Here is a 26,822-nt window from a genome sequence, read left to right as displayed (position 1 = left end):
TCTCTCCCCAATGTCATTGCTGTACATCAGAAACATAAGGGGGGCGAGAACGGTCCCCTGCGGGACACCTGATATTACTGGTATTGGTTGGGATGTTTCTTCATTGACAACAACACATTGACTTCTCTTGCTTAGCCAGGTTTCTATCCATTTCAAGGTTTCACCTCTTATTAGGTCGTGGTTGATTTTACTCAGGAGTTTTTGATGTGTCACAGAATCAAATTCTTTACTAAAATCTAGCACTGAAAAAAAATAACATACTCGTACATCAACAACACTCCTGATTACAGACAGTGATCTATTATGTATGTGTGGGGTAAGGAGGGGGTAAATTGAAAGAAAGAAAAAAAGAAGTTAAAAAAGGAAGAGAAGGTAGGATACTAGGAGAAATGACATCATGGGTATGTGGAAAGGAGTATGGAAAAAAGGAAAGAGGTTTGGGAGGAGACAAGATGAAAAGGGAGGGAAGTATCATGCGATGTACGGAACTAACAATAGGAGGAGGGGTGGGAGGAACGGCAGAGCATATGATACTTACGTATGTAATAAATCGATGATCCCACTTCCCACACCACCACCCCCCCCCAACATGAAACTTACAGGTAAACTTGTCAATACAACATGTGTCGAGGTGGAACAGACATGTCCATTGTATCAGGTTCATGAAAATAAAAGTAGAGTAAATAAAATAGGCTTTAAAACTTCTGTCTTGCAAGGAAACCGCACGAGTATCCACGACACTGGCGGGGATATCATTCCCCACATTCACCGGTGCCATGACGGACACTTTCAATCGTGACCCCCCATGCCGAATCCCCGGGAAACTCTCGGTATGGTTCAGTACTAATGAAAGGATAGAACAATGTCGCTTAATATTGCACAGATGCCCTCATTGCAAAAAGAGAAAGGTAAATAACGATGAACCTACCTTTCAGCAAGCGAAGTGGGTGTCAGTGAAATCAGAGATAACCAAATTCACAAGCCATCACACACGTATATTAGATATCATCCGAAGCACCGATGCACCATAGTGGGTGTGACGTTTGGCGGTGTGTGACGTGGATGAGCCCGTCAGACTTGTTTTCCCTCCGACAGTAGTTCCACACCCTTGCCACGACAGAAGGATCAGGGATCGCATGAAGATGTCAATGACCTTGATTTGGAGTTGAAAGTCTCAAATACATTTGAAGTTTTTCTATTTGCATTCAAAAGCATTTGTATTGATGGAATCTCACCGCATTTTAACCATGTGCTCAGGATTGTTGTTGGACTTGGGCTAGGCCTATCCATTTATGTAGCATTGTGACTTTTTTTTTTAAGCATCACACCTCGAGGATTTTATTTAACATGAAATTTTGAGGAAAATAGTCCAAGCGTTTCTTGGATTAATCTGACTCTTCATGAGAAAGGGCATTGGCAGGTGTCATGTGGGTCAGCTCCCCCACCATAACCTCTTATACACTTACACCGACAACAGTCAAAAATCAGAAATACAAATACCACTGAATTATTATTATCCAGGGGTTTGAACCTGCTTAAAAAAAAAACTCCCTAAGACCATGAGCACCCACTTCTATAACTCTGCAGTCATGCCCATGGGAATAACTCTAAATAAACCGAAATGAAAAAAATGCCCATGGGAATAATACACAAATGACCAGTGGATTGGGCATCAACATTGATTTGTAATTTGTAGACAATCAAGTAGTAACCTGAAAACATTATATATTGGCAACAATAAGTGGAAAGATGATGTCATCCTTTGCTATAAGTGGTAGACACTAGAAATACCATACTTTAATGGCTCAAATTATTTCACATGTTTTTTCCTCTTTACACTTATCATGAACATCCTCTCTCTGTACCCCCACCTCTCCCATGCCCTCTCCACCCCTCCTTCTACCTCAATGTTGGTGGAACCTTCTCCTGCCAACTCCATCGATAAGAAAGACCTGTCAGAGCCCTGCCACCCTCCCACCCAATCGCTACATCCTGAGCATGTTCCCCCTCCTCCCCTCCTGAACACATCCCTCCTCATCTCTCCTGAGCACATTTCTCAACCACTCATGCCTTTTGGGGTGTTTCCCTTACTACAACCCACCTACTGATATACTCATTCCTATTCCTTTCACTTAAAGACCCATCAGCCCTACAAGACAAGTGGTAGAATGCAAAGTATAAATGAAAACAGCCTAATCCCAACTTAAATTCCTCTATTATCAGAATTTGTAGACAAAAGTTAATTATGTTTGTGAAGCGAGTCTGTAGAGGAGATTGGTGGTGGTGAGGGTGTAGCAAGTGCAAGCAGTGGTAAGGGTGTAGTGAGTGCAGGCAGTGGTAAGGGTGTAGTGAGTGCAGGCAGTGGTAAGGGTGTAGCAAGTGCAAGCAGTGGTAAGGGTGTAGTGAGTGCAGGCAGTGGTAAGGGTGTAGTGAGTGCAAGCAGTGGTAAGGGTGTAGTGAGTACAGGCAGTGGTAAGGGTGTAGTGAGTGCAGGCAGTGGTAAGGGTGTAGTGAGTGCAGGTAGTGGTGAGGGTGTAATGAGTGCAGACAGTGGTAAGGGTGTAGTGAGTGCAGGCAGTGGTAAGGGTGTAGTGAGTGCAGGCAGTGGTAAGGGTGTAGTGAGTGCAGGCAGTGGTAAGGGTGTAGTGAGTGCAGGCAGTGGTAAGGGTGTAGTGAGTGCAGGCAGTGGTAAGGGTGTAGTGAGTGCAGGCAGTGGTAAGGGTGTAGTGAGTGCAGGTAGTGGTGAGGGTGTAATGAGTGCAGACAGTGGTAAGGGTGTAGTGAGTGCAGGCAGTGGTAAGGGTGTAGTGAGTGCAGGCAGTGGTAAGGGTGTAGTGAGTGCAGGTAGTGGTAAGGGTGTAGTGAGTGCAGGTAGTGGTAAGGGTGTAGTGAGTGCAGGCAGTGGTAAGGGTGTAGTGAGTGCAGGTAGTGGTGAGGGTGTAATGAGCGCAGACAGTGGTGATGGTGAAGTGTGTGAATGCAGGCAGTGGTAAAGAGTGAAGAAAAGGAGAGTTAAGATGCCATTAAGATAAGGCTCTTTCACTCAGAGAATAGTTAATGCATGGAATGGTCTCCCTGGAAAGGTAGTGACATCTGAAAGAGTTGATAAGTTTGAATTTGAATTAGATAGGTACCTGGAAGCATTGGAGATAGGGGGAACAGGGATATCGGCAGGACTGGTTGATAAATTGATTGTGGATGGGTGATTCTGTACATCTATGCTGATTGTGATGTCTGTGCAACGGTCTCGTCAAGGGATTGTGCATGATCGATGTTGTACATTCTTTACCCGAAAACTGCCTTCGCCCACAATTCCTCCCTGTCCCCCCCCTCCCCAAAATAGGACCGCACATCCTGAAACTCACTTGGATCGAGAGCAACTGTCACTAAAAAAACCCTGCATACCCCTTTTGACCCTGATCTTTTTACGTATCTGAAATTTAAATTCCTGATAAGGTATTGTCATCGCGCATCATCTGTCCGACTCCTATTTCGACTTCTCCAGCCAAAGCGCTCAGCCGATCCAGCTGAAATTTGACAGCAACGTTCCTCTCCTGACTGGTAGCAGAAATTGCAAAGTTTGTTCCGGTCACATGACTTTAAGTTGGTCAAAATGGCCGACTTAGTACATTTCTTCACAAATCTTCTTTTGCACACCCACCAGTCAGAATGCTACCAATTTGGGTCCTAATATTAGGACAGGAAAGAATGGTAAATTGTGGAGGCCATGCCGATGACATGACCGGAAGTGTGTCAAAATGAATGTCCAGCAAATTCCTTCCAAAATCTTCTCCAGACCCACCAGTCAGAATGCGACCAAATTTGGGTTACAACATTAGGCTAGGGTAGGGATGTTAATTATATTGCAGAAGTCATGCCGATCATGTGACTGGAAGTGTGTCAAAATGGCCGACTTAGTCAACTTTTGGGAAATTCGCATTAATTCCTTCAAAAAACTTTTCTCCAGACCCACCAGTCAGAATGCGACCAAATTTGGGTTACAACATTCGGCTAGGGTAGGGATGTTAATTATATTGCAGAGGTCATGCCGATCATGTGACTGGAAGTGTGTCAAAATGGCCGACTTAGTCAACTTTTGGGAAATTCACATTAATTCCTTCGAAAACCTCTTCTCCAGACCCACCAGTCAGAATGCTACCGAATTTGGGTCACAACATTAGGACAGGGTTGTGATGTTAAATTGTGGAGGTCACGCCGATCACATGACCAGAAGTGTGTCAAAACGCTGGACTTAGTAAATATGCGGGAAAACCATGTAAATTCCTTCAAAAACCTTTTCTCCAGACCCACCAGTCAGAATGATACCAAATTTGGGTTAGAGTAGGCCAGGGCCCAGAGAAGCTACAAGTCCAGTGGTTCAATTTTTTTCATGCCATGAACAAGCTTTGGTACATCATGGGTGATGAAGGTTGTGGTCAAGTTTCATCAAAATTGTGTGTGTAGTTTTGGAGAAGAGATCAAATATCTATTTTGGAGGGTCAAGCCTCCCCCCCACCCCCACCCCATAGACCCCTTTAATGAGTGCAGATTTTGAAGTGGTCGATACTCTTTGGAACATCATAAGTGGTGAATGTTGTTGTCAAGTTTCATCAAAATTGTATGTGTAGTTTCAGAGAAGAGAGCAAATACCTGTTTGTTTGTTGTTGGTTTTTTTTGGGGGGGGGGGTCAAAAACGCCCCAATAGACCCAGTTAATGAATGCAGATTTTGATACGGTCAATGTACCTTTGTTAGGCATCAGATATGAAGCTTGTGGCCAAGTTTCATCAAAATTGTGCATTCGGTTCAAGCAATAATGACTAAAGACTTTACGGACTGACTGACTGACTCACTCACTCACTCACCTCCGGACACTGCTCAATCGCATAAGCTCACATGACTCAAGTCCAAGTGAGCTCAAACACGACAAAAAATGAACAAGTAATTATTTTCCCTGATATTTAGCTTATCTGGAATTGGAATTCCAGATAACATATTATCATCTTGCACCGTTCGTCTGTCTCCTATTTCGACTTCTCCGGCCAAACAGCAGCAAACAAACAGCCGATCCAGCTGAAATTTGGCAGCAAGGTTCCGCTCATGACTGGTAATGGGGATTGCAATGCTCATTCCTGTTACATGATTTTAAATAGGTCAAAATGGCAGACTTAGGAAATTCTTATTAAAAAAAATCTTCTCCAGACCACCAGTAAGAATGCCACTAAATTTGGGTTACAACATTAGGACAGGGTACAGATGTTAAATTGCGGAGGCCATACCGATCACGTGAGAAATCTTGAGAAAATACATAAATTCTTTCAAAAAAAATCTTCTCCAGACCCACCAGTCAGAATGCTACCAAATGTGGGTTACAACATTAGGCCAGGGTCCAGATAAGCTACAGGTCTCGTGGTCCTATTTTTATTTTAACTTCCTGATGATATCCCTGAGCCTGCTCCACTTTTCTCATCCCCACTCCCCCCCTTCCCCTCAATGTCCTCCAAATGAAATTAAATTGTTCGCTTCAACGGATTTATTTTAATCTGGTGTTGATGTAGGCCAGGCCATCAAATTTCTTTGTGATTTCATGCGATCACTCAGGTGACGGTGAAATTATCATTGTTCAGAGCAGATAAAGCACCAAATTTTGCCAAAAGCTCCTCCTTGATGAGTAATTGATTTTAGCCTGGGAGCCTTCTTTCATGTTTTTTTTTCTAGTAGTCAAGCAAAACATCAACATTTAAAGACGGCTGACACTGATGATCACATTCCATTATATCTTGAGTTCAACAAGGTGTGGGAAGGTAAAATTAACATTAAATATAGGTTTTTGAGCTTACTTAATCTGATTATGAATGGATGATTTTCCTCATGTCATCAGGTATGTAGGGCTGTCAAAGCAGTTTCTCTGGCTGGAGGGCACAATCTGGGACAAGTCACCACTCCAATGCAGGATACTGAAATGGCTTATTTCCCAGAGCTCGTGCTCATTTTGCCAATCTCAAAAGGATGACAGTCTGAGTCAACATACCTGGTGTTAATTAATAATTAATGGCACAACAGGGCCTTGAACTCAGGACCTAAAATATTTTAAGGCAGCCACTTTAACCATTAAGCCAACAACAGGCTTCTCCCAGTGTTGATTCCGATATATTCTGGATGGAGTCACCTGGGAAACTACACCTTTATGCCACCATGAAGCTTGAAAAATATCTGAGGATGACAGCAACCGAGCGAGAGGACACATAATTGCTGGCGAGAATCGGAGCCTAAAGGCTGCTTGACCACATCGCAACTTATTCTCTTTAACACCAAAACTAAATCCACAACAATGTTCCCAGAAGTGTCAATGCTGCGAAGAAGGACTGACATGCACTGTTCTGTGCCACTGCGGTGGCAACTGTAATGCTGGAATAAACTGAACCAGGATTGTGTGTATTCCAATGAATATATTTTAAGAAATGATGCTCTGAATTGTGACGTTTAGCTTAGCACCGGAATAACTGCCATGGCATCAAATAGGGATATACGTTTTTTGATTTGGTTGCATTTCCTCCAGCTATGATAATGTAAATATTCAAAGTACATTACCTTTAATATACTGTCCTTGTTTTTGTTATTAGTGGTGGCGGTGATGTGCTGTGTCATTGAGGAGCAAAATATAAAGTGGTCAGCTGAGGTTAGGGAGGGAGCATGCGCCAGAGCAGCACATCGCGGCGTCCACTTTCCACTGGTACTCCAGGAGCCTCCATCTGGCCATCCCCCAGGCAGATGCCTGGCCCATCAAGTCTCCTCGAGATGCTAATTAACCTGCTACAACCACGAGGCACGTGTTCGGCCCATTGGCTTCCTCCACTCACAAGGCTCCCTCACTGAGAGAATTTGGTGAGCAGGATCAGCATCAGGAAAACGAGCCACATGTCCATACAGCCGCAGCTGACGCTCATGGATTATGCAGGAAACAAATCTCATTTGAATCATCTACTTCGCACCATCGACGCCATTGCCCACGTGTGTTCGACCACGGACGTGAGCGGAGGTTGCCTCACCTCAGAGCTCCGACTCTGCCCAGGAAAGGAGGGGGTTCCCCCTTGTCCAACCACGGATGGCCAGCACATCACCCCACGAAACCCTGTCCAATCAAGGCAAAGATTACCTCAGGATTATGCAGAAAGATGCAAAGATTACAAAGACCCCTCCCACCTCACGTGAGGAATGAATAATAGGAGTGGCGACCCATCCAGGAGTGGGCGATATAGCCAAGGAAGAAGCCTCGTCGCCTTGTTTGCCCTCGTCTTGCCTGCTGGCGTTCTCATCATGCCCGCAAGTGCTCGTCTCGTCTGGTCCGTTCTCGTGCTGGCTGGCATCCATTGCGTCAGTCTCGGTCCCTGGTGCTTGGTGCGGCGACGAAGGTGTGGGTTCGAGTCCCCCCCCCCCCCTGAACCAGCTCGTCTCGACCAGACCGCACGAGGCGGAAAGGTGCCCGACCGAACTCTTACCCTCAGCTCGCCTTCCCTTCCAAGCTGAAGGGTCAAATAAAGGCCAACCAGCCCCATTTCTTTCGTGTGTGTGTGTGTGTGTGTGTGTGTGTGTGTGTGTGTGTGTGTGTGTGTGTGTGTGTGTGTGTGTGTGTGTGTGTGTGTGTGTGTGTGTGTGTGTGTGTGTGTGTGCCAGTCTTGCAAGTAGAGACTGTTAAGTGCCTGCGTTCATTGTAAATTGCATTTCTTTTATTCGGATAACTCTGCTCTTTGTCTCCCTCCCTATTATAAATAAACCCGTTAAATGTTCCAGTTCGTTGCCTGTCGTTTCTACCATTGACCAAGCACGGTGCGGGCTTGAGAAATAGTGAGGCCTTTTGGGCCGTAAGTTGTCATTGGGACCGGTGCGGCTCTGGTAACTCCCGCTCGGTTACGCCGGATCCGAGTCGATACATGCGACTCGGTTCGGACAGAGTCGGCAGAGGGTGTGTTTTCCCCAGTAGCTAGGCGGTGTGAGTACTTAGGTAAATTAGAATAGACAAGTGGACCCTACCTCACGCCGTCGAAATATTGGCGACCACGGTCCTTTAAGTGACCCGTCGACTCTGGAGTTATCCGTGGTGACGACCTTTTAATTCCGGGTGGTCGGTGGGAGACGGCCCTATTGCTCCGTCTGGCGGTCGTCCTCGCCACTGACCCCGGCACCACAACAATATCACACTTGTTAAAAGACTGGCTGCAACTGAATCCCTTCTGTCAGAGTCGAGCAAACCAAGCCGCTGGTCAGCCACTTGAAACATGACGCTCAACGTAGATAAGCCACGTATGCTCTCACATTGTCTCTCCACAAGAATCGGTAGACAGTGAGCGGTACTTGCAAGTTGTTAGCCTCACATACTGAGGACCATAGCTTTGAACGGGAAGATCATGTCACCATGCCAGCAAAAGGCAGTGTCACCATGCCATGCCAACAATGTCACCATGTCACCATGCCAGCAAAAGGCAGTGTCACCATGCCATGCCAACAATGTCACCATGTCAGCAAAAGGCAGTGTCACCATGCCATGCCAACAATGTCACCATGTCACCATGCCAACAATCTGGATATTCTTCATCGAGTTCAGGCATTCCTGAGCTGCAGCAAGCTCATCACGGTGAACTTGACTTTGGGAGAAAAACTCCATGGAGTAGCAGTACGGCTCTCCACTATGGGCTGGTACTCCTGCTTCCCACCTCTCTCCAAAGGTAGTAGAAAATCTGAAGGTGAGAGGCAAAGTCCTCAGGATTGTCAATCGTCCACTCGGGGCAAGTTAAAAAGCAAATAACACGAGTTCACGTCCAAGGAACTTCAACACAGGAGGCCATTAGCCTTCAGCCAATCACAGCCTGCAGTTGTTTGTTCATACTCATCATTTTAAAATACTGAGCGTCAAGCAAGGAAGCAACACGTACCATTTTTAGTCTTTCACACTGGAAAGCCCCAACCGGGGTTAGAACCATCGACCTCCCACGCTCAGAAAGCGAGTACCTCCATTTTTACCCAAGGGTTTTCTTCTTCTTCATTTTTTTAAATCTTCCTCTTCTTCATCTTATTTTGCCTCATCTTCTTCTTCTTCTCTTCCTCTTCTTCCTCTTCTTCTTCTTCTTCTTCTTCTTCTTCTTCCTCCCCCCAAAACACGCCATTCTTTTGGAGAAAGTCGTCGATTTCAGGATATCGCGAGACTCTTACGAATTTTGGGCAAAAGTCGATTTTTTTTTGGTTATCGCGAGATTATTCGGATTTTCACAAAAAAAAAAGATTTCAATGAACAATCAATCGTGAAAACTAGAATGTATTTATCTAGATTAAAAAAAAAAAATGCACTAAACTCGATGCATGAAAATGAGGAAAATATATCTCATTTCAGTTACAGTAATAATTTCACGTCTTAAAATATTCATGTACAATCTGATATGTATTAACAATCTCCACCACCCCCCCCCAACCTCTTCCCACAAAGTACTTGAGCGGTGTATAACATACAGGTGATTATTCGTCATGGGACTTTTATTGAATTAATGGCGTCATTATCTGCCGATGCACTCTCTCGTGTTTTATTCGTTTTCCACTTTGTGAGGTGAATTTTTTTTTATTTTATGGTGATATGTTCATATCTATTTCCATTCAGGGTTTAGTACTTTTGCTGAAACCTGCACCGTCCCTTAGTTTTTAGAATTGCGAGGAACGCGCCGTGTGGAAAACACAGGCCATTTGGGCGGGATTTGCTCTGGTTTGCGTTCCCTCATTTTGGTGGGCGGAAGTCGACGTCCGTTCACTTCCGGTTTCACTCACCATTCACACACAGCCCCCACCCCTTCGTCCTCAACACACAGCCCCCACCCCTTCGCCCTCTTCTTCGGCCCGGTGAGCGAATCGAGCGGGATTTGGTGTTCTCATTCTCTGGTAGAAACGGTGTGTGAATTTCTGCGCTTTCCAAACACGTTTTTCAAGGACTTTAATAATGTTTTCTTTATTTTTTTTATCCTTTATTTTACTTGATGTGATGCTCAGTATTTTAAAAGGGATAGGCTTTGATTCCAGGAGACGGGGCGAGGCGGTCGGTAAGAGGATATAAGCTCGTGCACGTGGTGGTGAGGGGGGGGGGGGTTGAAGGTTGAAGGGTTTTGTTGTTCCGCCTCCCTTTGATTAATGTATTCGGTTACTCTATCTAATACGTACGCAAATGTCGCGAAATTCGGGGACATTGGCTGGCGAACTTTAGGCTGGTTGTCGAAAGGACCGGAGCAGTGCCGGATTAAGCCCCGGCTGGCCCTAAGGCACATTTTGAAATTTTAGAGAATGGCCTGAAAATTTTAAATTAGATCTCGGGCTCATGGAAATGGACCCCAGACAAAATAGTAGGGTCATTTAGGGCAATTCCGTGACCGTGGAGAGCAGAGGTTCGTTTCTCAGTGGATTTGTCTTCTATGAGGGTTAAATAAAAAATTTATCCCCCATGCCCTTCGCAAAAATGCGGGCTTACTCCGTGAGAGCACCAAATCCAAGATGGCCGCTGTCGGCCATGTTGGAAATTATCTTTCCAATGGTTTGGCCTACAATGCTCCACACAGTATATGGATTCTGGGACTTTTTGGGTCAAGGAATTCATCTTTGATGTTGGTTTGATGATTTGAGCTACTTTTGACCTTCAAATCCAACATGGCTGCTGATTTTTCAGCTGGGAAAGGTCAATTTTTCAATGTTGTCCTCGAGCCTTCATAATCGGCTCTAATGAAAGCTCTTTTCATGTTGAGTTGAGGTATGGACAGCAGAACTACAAGTAAATGCACAGAGGTCATCTTGATTGTCAAAAAGGTAAACATTTGTGGTTGATGAGGAACAAACCTTTACTCTCCATGGTCATGGAATTACTGGAGGTGGACCAATGAAATGTGTATATTCTAATACATTGGCATGCATTTGTACATCAATATCACCCTATTTTAGGGAAGTACAATGTCTTTAACCTGAATTTACAACTTTCCAATGTAACTAATGGACCGCTAGTCTTCATCCGAATCTGTGGATTCTCCGGCCTCACTCCTCGCATCATTACCAGTACTCTCATCACTATTCTCATCTGAACAGTCACAAGGTATGACCTGCTGGGGTAAAGGGGGGAGGGTGTAGTGCACTGGTCGGCACTTCCCATTCAGAATTTCCCAGCAATGGTCAATGGGGGACGGATGCTGATGCCTCAACATCCATCAGAGCCCAGTGGTCATTGAGCAGCGTGTCTGCATAGCTGATGCAGATACCACTCTTGTGCAATGTTTCAACCAGATCTTTATTTCTAGTCATTCCGTGGACATTTATTCCCAGGTTGATAACAGTGGCTGTGCGATGTCCAGTGATGTGGTAGGTGATCATGGAGGCCAGGCTCAGTGTCGTAGGGCTTAGGTCAGGTCAGGTATGGGAGCATGTGCCAGAACAGCGCGTCGCTGCATCCACTTTCCGCCGGTACTCCAGGTGCCTCCGTCTGGCCATCCCCCAGGCAGATGCCAGGCCCATCCCCATCTCCTTGAGATGATGGTCAACCTGCTGCAACCACGAGGCACGTGGTCGGCCCACTGGCCTCCTCCACTCATGAGACTCCCTCGCTGAGAGAATCTGGTGAGCAGGATCAGCATCAGGAAAACGAGCCACATGTCCATACAGCCGCAACTGACGCTCATGGAAGATGCAGGTAACAAATCTCATCCGAGTATCTCTCAGCAACCGCTCGTTGGACACAAAATCCGACCAGCGATAGCTAAGGATTCTCCGAAGAGACCTGGTACCAAAGGAATTAAGTCTCCGTCTCAGATCCTTGGTCAGAGTCCAAGTCTCGCATCCATAGAGCAAGACTGGAAGTACCAAGGACCTGAAGACTCGGACTTTTGTCCTCCCGCACAGGTACCGGCAGCGCCACACCCCATGATCCAGTGAATCCATGACTCCCCAGGCCCGACCCAGACGTTTATTGACCTCTGACCTCTGACTCACAGCCAGCAGAGACATGAATATCACTGCCAAGGTAAGTGAATCTCTCCACGACCTCAACATCCTCACCACAAACAGACACAGACAGGACAGCAGCATCCAAGATGTCACCGAAAGCCTGGATCTTAGTTTTGACCCAAGAAACCCGTAATCCCACCGGCTCCGACTCCTCATTCAGCACCTCGAGGGCCCCCAAAAGGATATCTAAATTCTCCACAAAGATGACTGCATCATCTGCAAAATTAAGGTCCGAGATCTTGACATTCCCAAACGATGCACCGCAGCTTGATCTCTCCGACATCCTCCCTAAAATCCAGTCCAGACAAGTGCTGAAAAGTGTGGGGGCCAGTCCACACCCTGATGAACTCCAGTAACAACTGGAAATAAGTCAGAGATGGTACCACCACACTTCACAGCACTCAGTACCAGAGTAGAGTTCAGACATCAGATCGATCAGTTTTGGTGGCACCCCACGAAGACCAAGAATCCTCCAGAGGACATCCCGATTCACTGAATCGAACGCTTCACAGAGATCAACATAGGCTGCAAGCAGCCCCTGCCGAAACTCTCGTCTGCGTTCGGTGAGGACACGAAGAGCAAGGATACGGTCAATCGTTGACCTCTTTGGTGTCAAGCCTGACTGCTCTGGACGCTGGTGCTCAAGCAGATGGTGGCGAACCCTATCAAGAATTATCCGAGCAAAGACCTTGCCCGGCACTGAGAGCAGCGTCACCCCTCGGTAGTTGTTGCAGTCTTGGCGATCACCCTTCCCTTTCCAGAGAGGAACAACAAGGCCCCTCTTCCACTCAGTTGGGTTGATGCCTGTGTTCCAGGCAGAGCACAAAACTGCATGCAACGACACGAGTGCAGCATTTCCACCAACCTTGAGAAGTTCAACATGGATGCCACAGATCCCTGGAGCTTTGCCCCATTTTAACTGGTTCACCGCAGCCCGTGTTTCCACAAGCGAAGGTGGACCACAGTTGATTCGAGGGTCAGCAACAGGGATTGTAACACCGTTGGCGTCCAACTCGACAGCTGGGGGATCAGCCTGGTACAACCGCTCAAAGTAACCGGCCCAGAGGGCCTTCACTTCAGACTCCTCTGTCAAGAGCCTACCACTCTCTGCTCTAACTGCAGTGCTCCGAGGGATGGGCTTGGATGAACGCAATGCGCGAATTCCCCTGTAAGCGGGACGAGAATCACCTGTCCACAGGTGATGCTCTACCCCCTCACAGATTCTTCGCACATAGGCCTACTTGTCCACCCTCAGTGCACGTACAGTTTTACGCCTCAGCTCCCTGAACAGCTCAGCTCTGCTATTCAGCCTGGCCCTGCGACTCTGGTCAATGGTATCCAGTGTCCCTTGACAGACAAAATTCTTCTTTGCCCTGCGGTGAGTTCCAAGACATCCACCGGCAACATCAAGGACGGTGGTCTTGAAGGTACTCCACAACTCTTCAGGACCCCCCAAAGCACCCAGACCCCCCAAGTGTCCACTCAGCCTGTTCGCAAACTCCTCAGCTACTCTCTCATCCCTGAGCTTGCCAACATCCAGCCTAGGCTGGGATGGTACCATTCTCCAGGATTTAAGGTGCAGCTTTAGAGTTGCTACAACAAGCCTGTGGTCAGTATTGAGGAACTGAGCACTCCGGTAGACACTGCAGTTCTGGATCATCCTCCAACGACCGTCAATGAGGATATGGTCAATCTCCTTTGCCACACTGCCAGCGTTGGAATACCAAGTCCAGCGATGAGCTTGTGGGTGCTGAAACCATGAACCAGCCACCCTAAGTCCATGACTTCTTGCAAAGTCAAGGAACTTAGTGCTATTCTGGTTCATAGTTCCTGACCCATGGGGACCAACACACACCTCATAACCATCCCTATCAGTTCCAGTCGATGCATTGAAATCCCCCAAGACTAGAAGTGTATCTCGTCTGAGGCACTGATAAACCACAGACTCGAGCGTGGCGTAGAATGCATCCTTCACGGTGAGATCACTCGCCTCAGTCGGAGCATAAACAGAGACCAGGGAAATGACACCTAAGGAGTGACGAATCCTTAATCTCATAATATGCTCGTTGACCGGTGTTACCTCAATTATCATTGGGTCAGCTTATTGGAAACAACTGCAGCAACTCCTTGGGTATGGTAACCATCAGAGCGACCAGACCAATAGTAGGTGTAACCACCCACCATTATCTCGCCGCAATCCGGTCTCCGAATCTCGGAGAGCTGCAATCCCGATGTCAAAACACTTGAGCTCAGATGATAACAGAGACAGGTGATCATCCTCTCTTAGGGATGGGACATTCCAGGCACCCACCCGAAGGGACCGCCTCAGGTTAACCCAAGGAGACCGCCTTCTGGTTGACGACACCTCAGCACCACTCCGACACACTCTCCCACAATCTGACCCAGGGATGTTACCCCGTGGTTTCCCTCCTATCATCAAAGATTGGAGGTCCCGAAGGCTTTGCCCCAATCCCGTCATCCGGTGAGCTGCCCTGCGAAGGGAAGCTGCACAGGAGGTACTCCCACGGAGTGGGTTTTCAGATTTTTTTTTTTTGTGTTTTGCGGAATGAAGGGTTTTACGGTGGCCGGAGTGCAAATCCTGCCACCAACCTCCTAATAAAAAAGTAACCCAACTGCAGGAGGACGTCCACAGACACAGTTGGGCACTAGATATGGATGGCCGTTGGCTCCCAAGGAGCTCCTCCGCGCTTTGACAGGTTTTGTTTTTAATCCTGCTGGGTGTCCATATCCAAACACCCTCCTCACCAGAAAACCTGGTGGGGGAGACGGTTTAATCGCCGACAACCCGACCATGGAACAGGTTAGTACAGGTTTACATGGTACCTGTAGCAGGTCACAGATCTCACCTGACCTGACATGAATAACCTGACCTCGGGCTTAGATCGGCAGTTTTTCTCTTAGGCTGTTTCAGCCAAGTCAACAGCTTCAACAGAAACTCGCACACTTCTTCGCCTTCTTCGAGATGATCAATGTCAGGTGGCCATGGGACAGTAGATATGTCTTTGATCTTCTTAGACAGCCGTGGTGACAGGTTCTGGAGGAGCTGCTTATCATTGATGCCAAGGGAGGACATGGCATCCTCAATGTTGTCACCTCCTCCCCCAACATCATAGACCCACTCGCTCTTGTTCATCTCACTTTGCTCTTTGAATCCAATTGTCTCTTGATACTCATTAATAAGTAGGTCCTTGAGATATGATGATTTGACATTGCCCACTGCATAGCCATAGTCACCGATGATGTTTGTAGTCTGCTAAGAGGGACTGCAGTGAACGGATCTCATGCTCAGTGAAGAGGACAGAATCCACATGTCTAAAGTACAAACTCCTTGCCTCTGAGAGACACACATTCTGTAGATTCATTGCATCATTTGGCTTTAATTTTGTGTTGTTGACATGCTTCAGCCAACAAGCATTGTGGTACATGATATCATTTGCGAAAGGATCTGACAGTGCTGATGTTGATTCAACAAGCTGTGTGAGGCGATCCCTCAGCTGCATATCTTCTATGAGGACTGTGTGGTGCTTGAACAAGCGCCATGCTGAATGTGTGTTGAGTCTGAACAGCTTACCCCATGCTCTGTTTGGGTGCTTTGCATCCACACCCTTCATGCACCATACACATTTTGTTTTGTCATGGAGAGGTCCACACACAGATGAACACAGGTGCTTGGGTGGCAATTGTTCCTCTGTCTCATCATCACACAGAGCATTATTCGCTTGCATTTCAGAAGTTGATGTTCGACTGGGACACTGAGCAATGTCTGTTTCTTTGTTTTTGCGCTGTCTGGCTTTTTCAAGCCTGTCTGAAGACGAGATTGATATATATATATATATATATATATATATATATATATATATATATATATATATATATATATATATATATATATATATATATATATATATATATATATATATATATATATATATATATCATGTCTGATGCATGAAATGATTCCTTGGCCCATCTTTCCATGAAGTGGTGTTGTAAACCACCGAATTTGTCATGTCCTGCCCAGTTTTTGGCTTTTAATTGTAAACTGTCCCATTTACCTTGGCCGATAGTATCAGGATTTACATGGCTTGCCACATTGGCGTACACAGTCATAAGGCATTTTGCTTTCTGTAACAAACAAGCACTATTATAAGTGATCTATATACCACCACCAGTCTATACTTCAACTCTACACTATCTATTTCAAATGTCTTTCATGTTGCATTCATTCAACCTTGATCTTCAGTTCATGCCATCGACGTATAGAGCAGCACACATGTAAGCCTGAAAAAATACAGACAAAATAAAGTTTAAATATGTGAACATGAGTACCAGAATGAGGTTTCCAGGGCATGGATAAGTAATTACATCCCACATAACTGTGGATGTCATTACTTATCCTTGCCCTAGCAGTTGGATCAATACAATGGAGAGCAATGGTTCGTTCCTCATCAACCACAAATGTTTACCTTTTTTACCATTCAGATGACCTCTGTGCATTTACTTATAGTTCTACTGTCCATACCTCAACTCAGCATGAAAATAGCTTTCATTAGAGCCTATTATGAAGGCTCGAGGACAACTTTGAAAAATTGACCTTTCCCAGCTGAAAATCAGCAGTCATCTTGGATTTGACTGTCAAAAGTAGGTCAAAACATCAAATATGAATTCCCTGACCCAAAAAGTCCTAAAATCCATTTCCTGTGCAGCATTGTAGGCCAAACCATTGAAAAGATAATTTCCAACATTGCCGACAGTGGCCATCTTGGATTTGGGCCTCTCACGGAGTTCGCCCGCATTTTTGCGAGGGTCATGGGGGATAAATTTTTTATTTAACCCTCATAGAAGACAAATCCACTGAGAAACGAGCCTATGCTCTCCACGGTCACGGAATTGCTGTAAATGACCCTACTAAAAGATGAATTGATTCAAGAACAAAATAGTTAATACAAAAAAGACAAATATTTAATGTGAAAAGAATTTTTAGCCCAAATTTTTGGCTGGCCCTAAGGGCACATGCCTTGTCTGCCTAATGGTTAATTCAGCACTGGACCAGAGGCGTTGCGATCGGATATCCATGAGGGTTTGGCCGGAATCCTGTATCCCGTCTGGTCTGTCCTTCAGTGATCCCTTGTTTATTAGTCATCCAAACGAGTATGGGGGTGGAGCAGGGGTGGATGCTGAGTTTGTCCAGTGAGGATGATAAGAGCCGTTTAAATCGATGTATCGATCGCGGAGGACAGGGAGAAGGCGGAAAGCGGCCTCTGATGAGGCGACTAACCACACCCCCCCCCCTCAGGAGCCAAGTGTCGGGCCCCTCCTTCTTCCGAATATCCCCAAGTCAAATTTGTGGTGATAGGATGAGCCTCCGAGGGGCCCTAAACCGTTGGGTCCTAATAATCCTATTAAGTTGGCGGAACTTATTAACAAATAATTTTGCGTTGTTTCAAGTGCCAAAAAGGTTGAGATCTAACGATCTATCAATTGAATGCATATTGACCGCTCAGCAGAACGAAGTGTTTTGTCAAATCCCTCGGTACATGAAGGAGAGCCGCGGTCAGTGGCTTACAGGGTAATGTATGGGGAGTGGGTCCGTCCATCGAAATGGATGGAATTCAGTGCCATTTCGCAGACAGTGCAGTTGCTGATGCTTGACGTCTCACTACGGTCAGGGATGTGGTTAAGGTTGAAACCTCATCGGTTGTTTTGTCCTTCAACTCCCCTTCTATCCCGTCTAATTTTTTTTGGGGGATATTCGGCCTTCACAGTGCGTGCTTACTTACATTCCCGCTCCCTTAAGATGCTACAAATGCCAAAAGTATGGCCATTACCACCCCTGCTTGTGGGGGAAAACTACACTGTTGTCGATGTAATGGTGATCATGAAAGTACGTAGCCTTTGTTTCAGCGAACGGCCATTCTGTGGCAACTGCAGCAGGGAACAATACAGCCTTCATGGAATTACCTGGCTTTTTAAAGAGCCACCCAAACTCAACAGGTTAAAATCCAAGATGAATTGTCTTGTGCCAAAGCAGTCTCGAAAGTTGCCAAGACCAAAACTACACCAAATGAGGGTGTTCACAAACCCATTCCGAAGGGTTTGTGATATCCCACCATATCGGTGGGAGTACGAACTGAGACTAAAGACGTTGAGTGCCAGACATAAAGGGGCACAACCGATGCGGATTTGAACATATCGAAATTGGCTTTCATCGCTTTTATTTCCGAATCCATCAACTGCGCAGCCGTAGTCACAAGCAGAACTGATAAAATCCTTGCTGTTTCCACAGCAGCTTTCAAACACTTGAGGTGGGAGGGATTCACCTCCAATCAGATTCATCAACCGCTGGGTCACAGGAGTGAGTCGGTCTCCAAGGCCAAAGTCCCTCCCCACCTGAAAGTAATCCAATGAAATGCAAAAAGTCTAGCTGCCCATGGATTGGAGTTTATTAAATTCTTAAGTGACTTATCTGGTAAACTGGACATATGTGTCCAAGAGACCTGGTTAAATGGCCATATCCAATTTAGGATTCCTGGTTACACTTTCATCCGCAATGCGAGATCGAGTGGGATCGGAGGTGGATGTGGGGTGTTTGTCAGGTCTGGCATTTTGCACAAGGTAATTCACTGCCATGTTGAATTGGAATGCAATGTGGTCACATTTCCCATCCCTCGGGAGACATTCACTGTAGTTAATTTCTACATTCCTTGCCATCCTCTGAATGTTTGTGTTCTACAGGAGGTTTTTCAGCAGGTGTGAAAGCCCAACCCTCTGGTGTGGTGATTTTAACAGTCACAACATCCTTTGGGGTTCCAAATGTGTGGATAGCAATGGGACATGTATTGAGATGGGGCACATGATGGATGAGTTTGATTTGGTACTTCTTAATGATGGTAACGTGACTTTTGTTAATCCTTCCTTGGGGCAGTCCTCTCTCCTCGATCTCACAATTGTTTCCGCTTCTCCAGCAGCAAGGTGTGAATGGTGGATCCTTCCGGACAGCTTGGGGAGTGACCACCGACCGGTGGTCACCCAACTGAAATTGGAAAGGGAACATGATGATATGCACAGACCCCCCCCCCCCCCCCATGGAATCTTTCCAAGGCCAATTGGGCAAAATTTACTCGGCGTTGCTCTGAGGTAGTTAAATCTGAGCTAGCTCACGAGACTATTGACACCTTTAATAGTAACTTTGGCAATGTCGCATACTGCATTGCTCAAGAGTCTATCCCCATTTGTAAAAGTTCGGTCAGACAGAAAATTTAAGTCTCCTAGTGGAATGATGAGTGCAAGCTGGCTTTCCGTGCCAAGAGGGCCGTCTTCAAAAGAGTTAGAAAATCTCTGCTTCCCCAAGATGCCATTGAGTTCAAAATGAGAAGAACCCAAGCTCAGTGTGTAATTAAACACACTAAGACAGATTCTTGGCGCTCCTTTTGCTCATCAAACAATCGATTCACACGCCTCTCTCCACTCCGTCTGGAGAAGGGCTAAAAGCATGTGTGGAAGCAAATGTGGAGGGAAATTCCTCTCCTTACTTGCCAGTAACGATGGGTTACTCTACTTGAACCAGAACAAGGCTGCTACCTTAGGAGTCCATTTTTCCAATCTAGCAGGGGATGCGCTATTTGATTTGGAGTCCAATGAGGATAAAGCCATTCTCTGCAATGCTAGTCTGTCTAGTTCTCCACTTAGCCTGGACTTCTCACTGCGAGAAATAAAGCAAGCCATCTCAAAGTCCAAGAATAGCGCTCCTGGCCCCGATTTCCTAACTCATTCAATGTTCAAGCACATGGATGACAGGGTTCTGGATGTGTTTCTGGTGCTCATCAATAAGGTTTGGCCATTGGGAATGCTCCCCAGTGCCTGGAAACATTCCACTATCATCCCCATTCTCAAGCCAAGAAAAGATCTCACCAATCCATCGTCCTACCATCCTTTCGTGCTCATCTCGGTCATCAGTAAATTTATGGAGAAGATTGTCAACAAATGGCTGACTTTCTACATGGGAAAATAACAATCTGCTGTATAGGCACCAGAGTGTATTCAGGAGGGGTCGCACCTCTACGGACCATAAAGCCTCCCTGGCCAGCGATATTAGGAAATCTTCTACCAATCACGAGTCGCTATTGGGATTGTTCCTCAAAATCCATCAGCATTGCTGCAGGCATGATGCAGTCTGGAGGAAAGGTCTTCTGTACAAGAGTCACCAAATAGGTATCAATGGCAGAATCTACTGGTGGCTCTGGGACTTCCTGTCTGGAAGATCCTTTCAAGTGCAAGTTGGTGTAGTCTTGTCCTCTATTTCTCATAGATAAGGACATCCCACAGGGTAGTTGCATGAGCTCCACTGGTTTTTACGAAATGATAAATGATGTTGCCTCTTCGCAAGGGTCTCGGTGCAGATTATCTCTGTTTGCAGACGGCATTGCTATCTGCACCCGAGCAAGGAATCTGGCTCACAGCCAAGCGTATCCAGGCTGAAGTTTGCAGTATCGAACTGTGGGCCTCCAAATTGGGCTTCGTTATTTCTGGTTCCAAGTCTAAATTTATAATATTCGCCCACAAGAGGAAGGTCGAGGAAGTCATGTTGTGAATTAATGGCACGGTCCTAAAAGCCTCGTCTGATGTGCCCTTTTTAGGTGTCACTTTCGACGGGCTTAACCTGGAATTCCCATATTATCAATCTTGCTTCCAAGTGTGCTTAGGGCCTTCAACCTCTTTTGTCGTCTCTCTGGCACATCCTGGGGGGCACATCAAGATAGCCTCCTCCTCCTCCTGAACAGAGCTCTCATCCATCATTTCAATTCCAGAAGCTGAGCCTTTTGGGATATGTCCGCAACCAACCGCAGGAAGGTGGAAACTATCCAATCGAAAGCTCTCCGTATATGTGTAGGGGCCTTCAAAAGTACTCCCGTGAGTGCTCTTCTGGGCAAAGCTGGTAAGATTCCCTTGTCCCTTTCGTGGGAATGTTCCAATCTAAAGTACTGGGCCAAATGCGTTTCTTCTGGGGACAGCCACCCAGGCATTGCTTCGTTTTCAGACTGCTGGGAGTACCAGGCTCTCAGCAGATCCCCCCATCCTCCCCCTTGTGGGCTTTAGTGTGTCAGGGTGCTCAAATCGATGGGTTTGGACTCCCATCCTGTTAACTCTTCAAATAAAGTGGCCATATGGCCTCCCTGGACCCTTGAAGTCCCAAGAATTCACCTGTATTTCTGGGGTAAGATGGGGATAATCCTGTCATGACTCATAAACAGTCTGTTGAATTCATCAACAAGGCTTGGAGCCAATATCTACATGCCTACACTGATGGCTCCAAAGATCCGGGTCGAGCTCGTACTGCAGTGGCCTTTTGCATTCCAGATGTTAAGGTGACAGTCTTTTAGGCTTTTGGATCTTCTTCTGGTATTTTCGACAACTTTTTGCCATCATCTTGGCTCTTGAATGGATTATAGACTTTAACCCCCTTATTGCTGTTATATTTTCCTCTCGGCTTTGAAGGTGTTGGAGTCTTGTCAGCCTGTCTGCAGGCATGAACTGGTTCTTGAAGTGTTTCACCTCCTTAACACGGTTAATTGGAGGGGCACAGTCGTTGACCTGTGTTGGCTTCCTGCCCACGTGGGATTGGAGGTAATGAAGCATGTGAGTAGGCAGCCAAACATGCCCTAAGGCATGTGCTAAGTGCTAAGTCCCCTTCATCGATGGGGACTTAGCACACAGGGCCTCCTGGTGAACAATGCAGTGAAAGCACTTGATCTGTTGTGTGTGACACAAAAGGGTTGCAAACCCTTTTCCGAGCAAACCATGGCAGGAGCGCCGTCTGTCGTGATGGCTGAGAGGCAGGAGAGATCGAGTCCAAAACTATCAAAGCAGGGCAGTAGGGCTTCAAGGACGTCAGCACCTGTGGTTGTACCTTTCATGGGGATAATTTCCAGGAATTCTTCGAAGACCTCCATTCTGTCATTAACACCGCGAAGGAAGACTGAGAGCTGGGCCGTGTCCCAGACATCAGTACTCTCATCTACAGCCAACGAGAAGAATCTGAGCGAGCGGCAGCGATCTCGGAGTGTGCACCTCACGTCGGCAGCCATTTCCTCCATGCGGCGAGTAACTGTGGATGCTGAGAGACTGAGCTTGGAGAAGGCATCCTTCGTCTCGGGGCAAATGGCGTCCACGGTGGCTAACATGCAAGACTTCACGAAGTCCCCTTCCGAGAATGTCTTCAGGTGCTGGGCAAGGAGGAGGGACACCTCGTAGCTGGTGCGAGTGTTGTGGGTGCTTTGTGATGAAATCTTGATGAACATTGTGGTCTGCCGCTCATAATTTGCAGTCCTCTTCGCAATCTCGGACGTCCTTTTGTCGGCAGGCATCTCGGCAGCGTGACTGGTGTTGACGTGCCGCTTCACGTTGAACTCTTTGAAGACTCGTTGCAGATGATGCAAACGCACTTCCCTCGACGCTCAATGAAGAAGTACCGTTGTGTCCATTCAGGATTGAAGACGCGGTTCTCGGCGTTGATCTTTCGCTTCTTTGTCGGTTTGGAAGCCATGTTTTCTGAAAAAAATTGAAATAAAATACTGTTACGTTTGAGGGGGGGGTATGCATTCAAAGGGTAATTAGGATGTTTAATTAGGTATGCCATGCTGTTCGAGTTTACCAGGATCTCGATGTAATAAGTAGCAATTCAGTGGTGATAAGTTGTCTAGTAAATGTTCATTTCTTCAAGGGGGAAATGATAAATGTCACGTAATTAGATAGGGACACGGGATAGGGTAAGTGTGTCTGCGTAAACCCCTTTTGGTATTCTCTGAAGACTGGCCGTGACGTCACAGGACAGTGCAGCGGATGACTCCGCCCCGTGATCACGATTGGCAGAAGGCGATGGCGGTGGGCCAATAAACGGCTCGATTGGAAGTGACGAGGACCAAGGATAAAAAGGTTCTGTTCGGGGTCGAAAAGGGAGAGGAAGAAGATTACAACAAAAAAGATCGTGTTTTTTTGGTGGGGAGGCTGTTGCGCGGGGAGCATCCTTGTTGTGCTGAGTCGATAGTGTTCTTAATCGTGTCTTGGAGCCTTGCTGAGCCTCGTGCCTCACCTTGGTTGGCTCTGGGGTTCTGCTGACTCAGAGTACGGGGTCGAACGGCGGGCGGACCTGCCTCCCTCTCCTGCTCGCAACTTGGCGCCAGAACTGGTTCCCTGGCGGCCGTGAGCAGACTTGGGCCAAGACCAGGAGGTCGACAGCACCACGGTTTCTCCTGCCCCCCCCCCCCCCTGACGAGAGCAAGGCCAGCTCGTCCGACGCCGATCCAGGGACAGTTGCGTCCACACCACGGTCCAGCCTGACCACCAGAAGTAGCTACGTTTTGTGTGTGTGTGTGTGTGTGTGTGTGTGTGTGTGTGTGTGTGTGTGTGTGTGTGTGTGTGTGTGTGTGTGTGTGTGTGTGTGTGTGTGTGTGTGTGTGTGTGTGTGCTTGGCGCCTTAGAGGGTTTGAGATCTGTATATTCATTGGAATTGTCTGTGTTTTCCCCACGCCCGATCCCACACCATCCCGTCGAATCGCCCCGGATCCCTCTTCTTGCCGAGTCTTGTTATTTCTGGTTAATAATAAAAACAAATAAACATCATCAACTCAGTGAAAAGCGACTCGTGCCACCTTCCTCGTCCCGTTTGCGGTAGAGCGATTAGAACCGCCATGTTTGGGTTATAAATAAATAAACCGCCTCCATCGTTTCGGCTCATTCTACGTTGGCGGGACTGTTCAAGTCCCGTGGACGTCACATTGGTGTCAGGGTGTTGGATGTTCGAACCCCTCTAAATTATATACCAGGATTAAAATCTCGCCACGAATTGGAATCTAAAATTACTACAGAAAAGCGCGCGAGCGCGGGAAAATTTTGGCGGGATTTTTCAAATTTAAATTAATTGGCGGCAAACGGGACTTCTGCACCATGGCGGATGTGCAGATGTTTGAGGAGGAAGGCCACGTGTCTGGCAGCGAGTCGGGGGAAGAGGGGAGAGACGGGGGTAGGGTTGGAACCTCCCCCATTCAGAGCGTGGACCGTGCTTCATTGCCCGTAACGGGGCCGGCAGTGCCGGAAACCGGTGCGATGACGATCCAGACACTGTTGGAACGTTTAATAGGGGACATGACGGCACAGAGGGCAGAAATGACGGCACAAGTGGCAAAAATGATGGCACAGGGGGAAGAAATGACAGATCAATTGGGAGTAATGGGGGTACAGTTGGGTGCACGGATTGATTTAATGAGGGATGAATTGGGCGAAAAGATGGAGAAAATGAAAACTGAGATGCAGGAGTGTGTGGATGTTAAATTGGGAGAAATACAAAGTAAATTCGAGGATAGATTGGAGGAAACAAAGGTAGAAATTACATTGGAGGGGGAAAATATACGGAAAAAATTGGTAGATAAAATTGATGCAACGAACATTCGGGTTGATAAAGTGGATGAAAGCCTGGAACGTCATCATGCCTGTGTGGATGCTCGTATGCAGCTGCAAGTTGAAGAGTGGGGAGAGCTCAGGAAGCAAGGGATGAATTTGGCGGAGGAGGTAAAAGGATTGGAGGCTCGTTTGGACGAACAAGATAAAATTATGAGCCAAGATGAAGTCTTGGATAAAGGCCTGGTAGAGCCGTCTTTTGTAAGTAGTGTCCGGGTTGGTTGAGGAGCAGCTACAAACTCGCGACGGAGCCTTGGAGGAGGTTGTGCGGGCCCAGAAGATCCTGCGGGAAGAGCTGAATCGGTCCATTCAACGTTTGGAACAGGAGGCAAAATTGACCCATGAGACCCTCACCACAAAACATCTTTGGCCACAGTGGGCTCCGAAATTGGATACGCAGCCACAAGGGTGTTTGATCCCTGGGCTGGATTCGGACAAGGGAGAAACTGAGAAGCGGGCCACCGTAAAAGTGATCCCCCTGGTAAATTTCGACGGGTCAGGGAGCGTTGAAGCTTTTCTGACGCAATTTGAGTGCATTTCCCGACTAAACGGGTGGAATGAGCAGGAACGTACAGGGAATTTGGTGGCAACGTTGCGACGACCAGCCGCAGACGTGTTAAACGTGATCGCGGAGGGCATGTTGACCAGCTCCCACATTTGCGAGGCGCTGAGCGGTCGGTTTGGGTTCGCGGCAAACTGTGATCTGGTGCGGGCTCAGCTCCAGCACCTCAGATTAAAGCCGGGTGAGACAGTGCAGGAGCTGGCACAGGACATTCACCAATCGGTCAGGATCGCGTATCGGGACCTTACAGTGGAGGCATGGGACAGACTGGCACTAGAGAAATTTTTCGCTGCTCTTCCTGATCCTGAGGTCCGAGCGCTAGTGGAGTTACAGGATCCACCCACCGTTCACCAAGCGGCCGAGTGCGCGGCCAGGCTGGCCTCGTGGAGTCGGCCGGGTCGGGTTCCAGAGAGGCCATCGGTGACGATCCGACAGGCGGAGATCCAGGATCAGGGAGGGGGGCTGGGAGAAATTGGCATTACCCAAATGTTTCAGGAAATTTGCCAGAAACTGTCGAGTTTGATAAAGGGTAATCCGGTAGTTAGTGCGCCAAAGCGGCGGGGTCCAGCCCAGCCAATAGAGCAATTCGATTATGGCCGAGGGGGTCCGGAACCGGAAGAGACATTTCACCGATACTCACGGGGGCCTTTTATGGGGAGTTGTTTCCGGTGCGGGCGAAGAGGACACATGCGACGATATTGCCGGTACCCGGCGATGGAGGGACCCTCCAATAGACTTTTAGACTCGGAGAGGGTGAATCCTCCTGCTGAGCCGCCAGGTCTATCCGAGATGCCCTTTCATAGGTCGGGTCCGGAGATCACTGTCGGGGGTCGGGGAGACTAGATTGGGCTGAGCATATACGGCCATGCTCGGCTGCTGAGATTGTGGCGAAGTGCCCTCATTTGGTGAAAAAAAAATGAATTGTGGGAAAATTGGCATGGGCTTGTAAGTTCTGCTGGGTTTTAGAGTGACAATCGGGACAGTGGGTAATTGGTAACAAAGCCGGCACGAGTGGCTGTCCAATGGCTGGTGCGTGGATCGGGTGAGAAGTGCTGTGTGAGTTGTTTTAAGTTAAGAAGTGAAAGGTATGGTGCACACATTGATTTTTATTGGACATGGTGTGGTAACAGGGAAGGTCATGGTCGGTGAAGTGTTAGAAATGCAGGTGTCACATGTAAGGCCGATGGGGTGGGAGAGTCATGTGGGTTTTGTGGGTGGGGATGATGTGCTTGTCCACAGGGATTGCTGAAGCTCACGGTGAGCGTGAATTGCGACCCCCTTCAAGGAGATTCACCACCTGGTGGCTAATGGTGACAGTGTCTGGAGGCAACTGGGAGAGGGTCTGGTTGGGCGACCAAGGCGGGTAGGACCTTGGCGACCCAGGAAGGCCAGAGGAGCCAGTGAGACCCCTTCCAGAGTGTTGTACGGGATTAGAGCTGATGGCTACCAGGGGGGAGGGAATCAAAGGGAGCGGGGCGAAGCGTCCGGGTTGGACTAAAGCTTACCTGTGGGCATGGTTGCACCTGAGATGCCCCCATCATCTTGTGGTAACCCACCCCACGGCCATGACGGGATTCAGCCTGCATGATTAAAATGAGGACCATGACCTAGAAATGTGATGATGACCATGGTGTGAGTGTTGTGAAGATGTGTGAGTCCCACCCGATCCCGCACAACTTGACAGGTGCAGCAAGGGCATGATGTCCGCATAATTTTGGGGCAAGCAAATTTGAAAATTGGCTCCCCAGGTAACGCTGGGTCTATTAGCA

General features: G+C 47.4%; 2 protein-coding genes across 10 annotated transcripts in view; one reads left to right on the top strand and one right to left on the bottom strand.

Annotated features, from left to right (window-relative positions):
* Positions 1-9,074, bottom strand: part of LOC147029877 (uncharacterized) — a 66,486-nt gene extending 57,412 nt beyond the window's left edge. Inside the window, exons 1-3 of the mRNA XM_085873341.1 lie at positions 8,930-9,074; positions 8,031-8,734; positions 929-1,107 (exon numbers count right to left, since the gene is read on the bottom strand). The gene's annotated coding sequence lies outside the window, so the exon portion shown is untranslated. The remainder of the gene's footprint in view (positions 1-928; positions 1,108-8,030; positions 8,735-8,929) is intronic.
* A 443-nt stretch (positions 9,075-9,517) lies between these two features.
* The window catches only part of LOC147029875 (inositol 1,4,5-triphosphate receptor associated 2-like), a 261,910-nt gene continuing 244,605 nt past the window's right edge, over positions 9,518-26,822 (top strand). For 3 of the 9 annotated variants that reach the window (XM_085873331.1, XM_085873338.1, XM_085873329.1), the window contains exon 1: positions 9,678-9,929. The gene's annotated coding sequence lies outside the window, so the exon portion shown is untranslated. Of the gene's footprint in view, positions 9,595-9,669; positions 9,930-26,822 lie in introns of those variants that run through there. The other 6 variants (XM_085873335.1, XM_085873336.1, XM_085873334.1 and 3 more) reach the window with 5 other exon arrangements.

Source organism: Eptatretus burgeri, chromosome 3 (genome assembly GCF_056783735.1).
Source record: "Eptatretus burgeri isolate ZD-2024b chromosome 3, Ebu_testis_v1, whole genome shotgun sequence".
NCBI classification, from domain to species: domain Eukaryota; kingdom Metazoa; phylum Chordata; class Myxini; order Myxiniformes; family Myxinidae; genus Eptatretus; species Eptatretus burgeri.
This window is presented reverse-complemented; position numbering and strand designations above follow the sequence as displayed.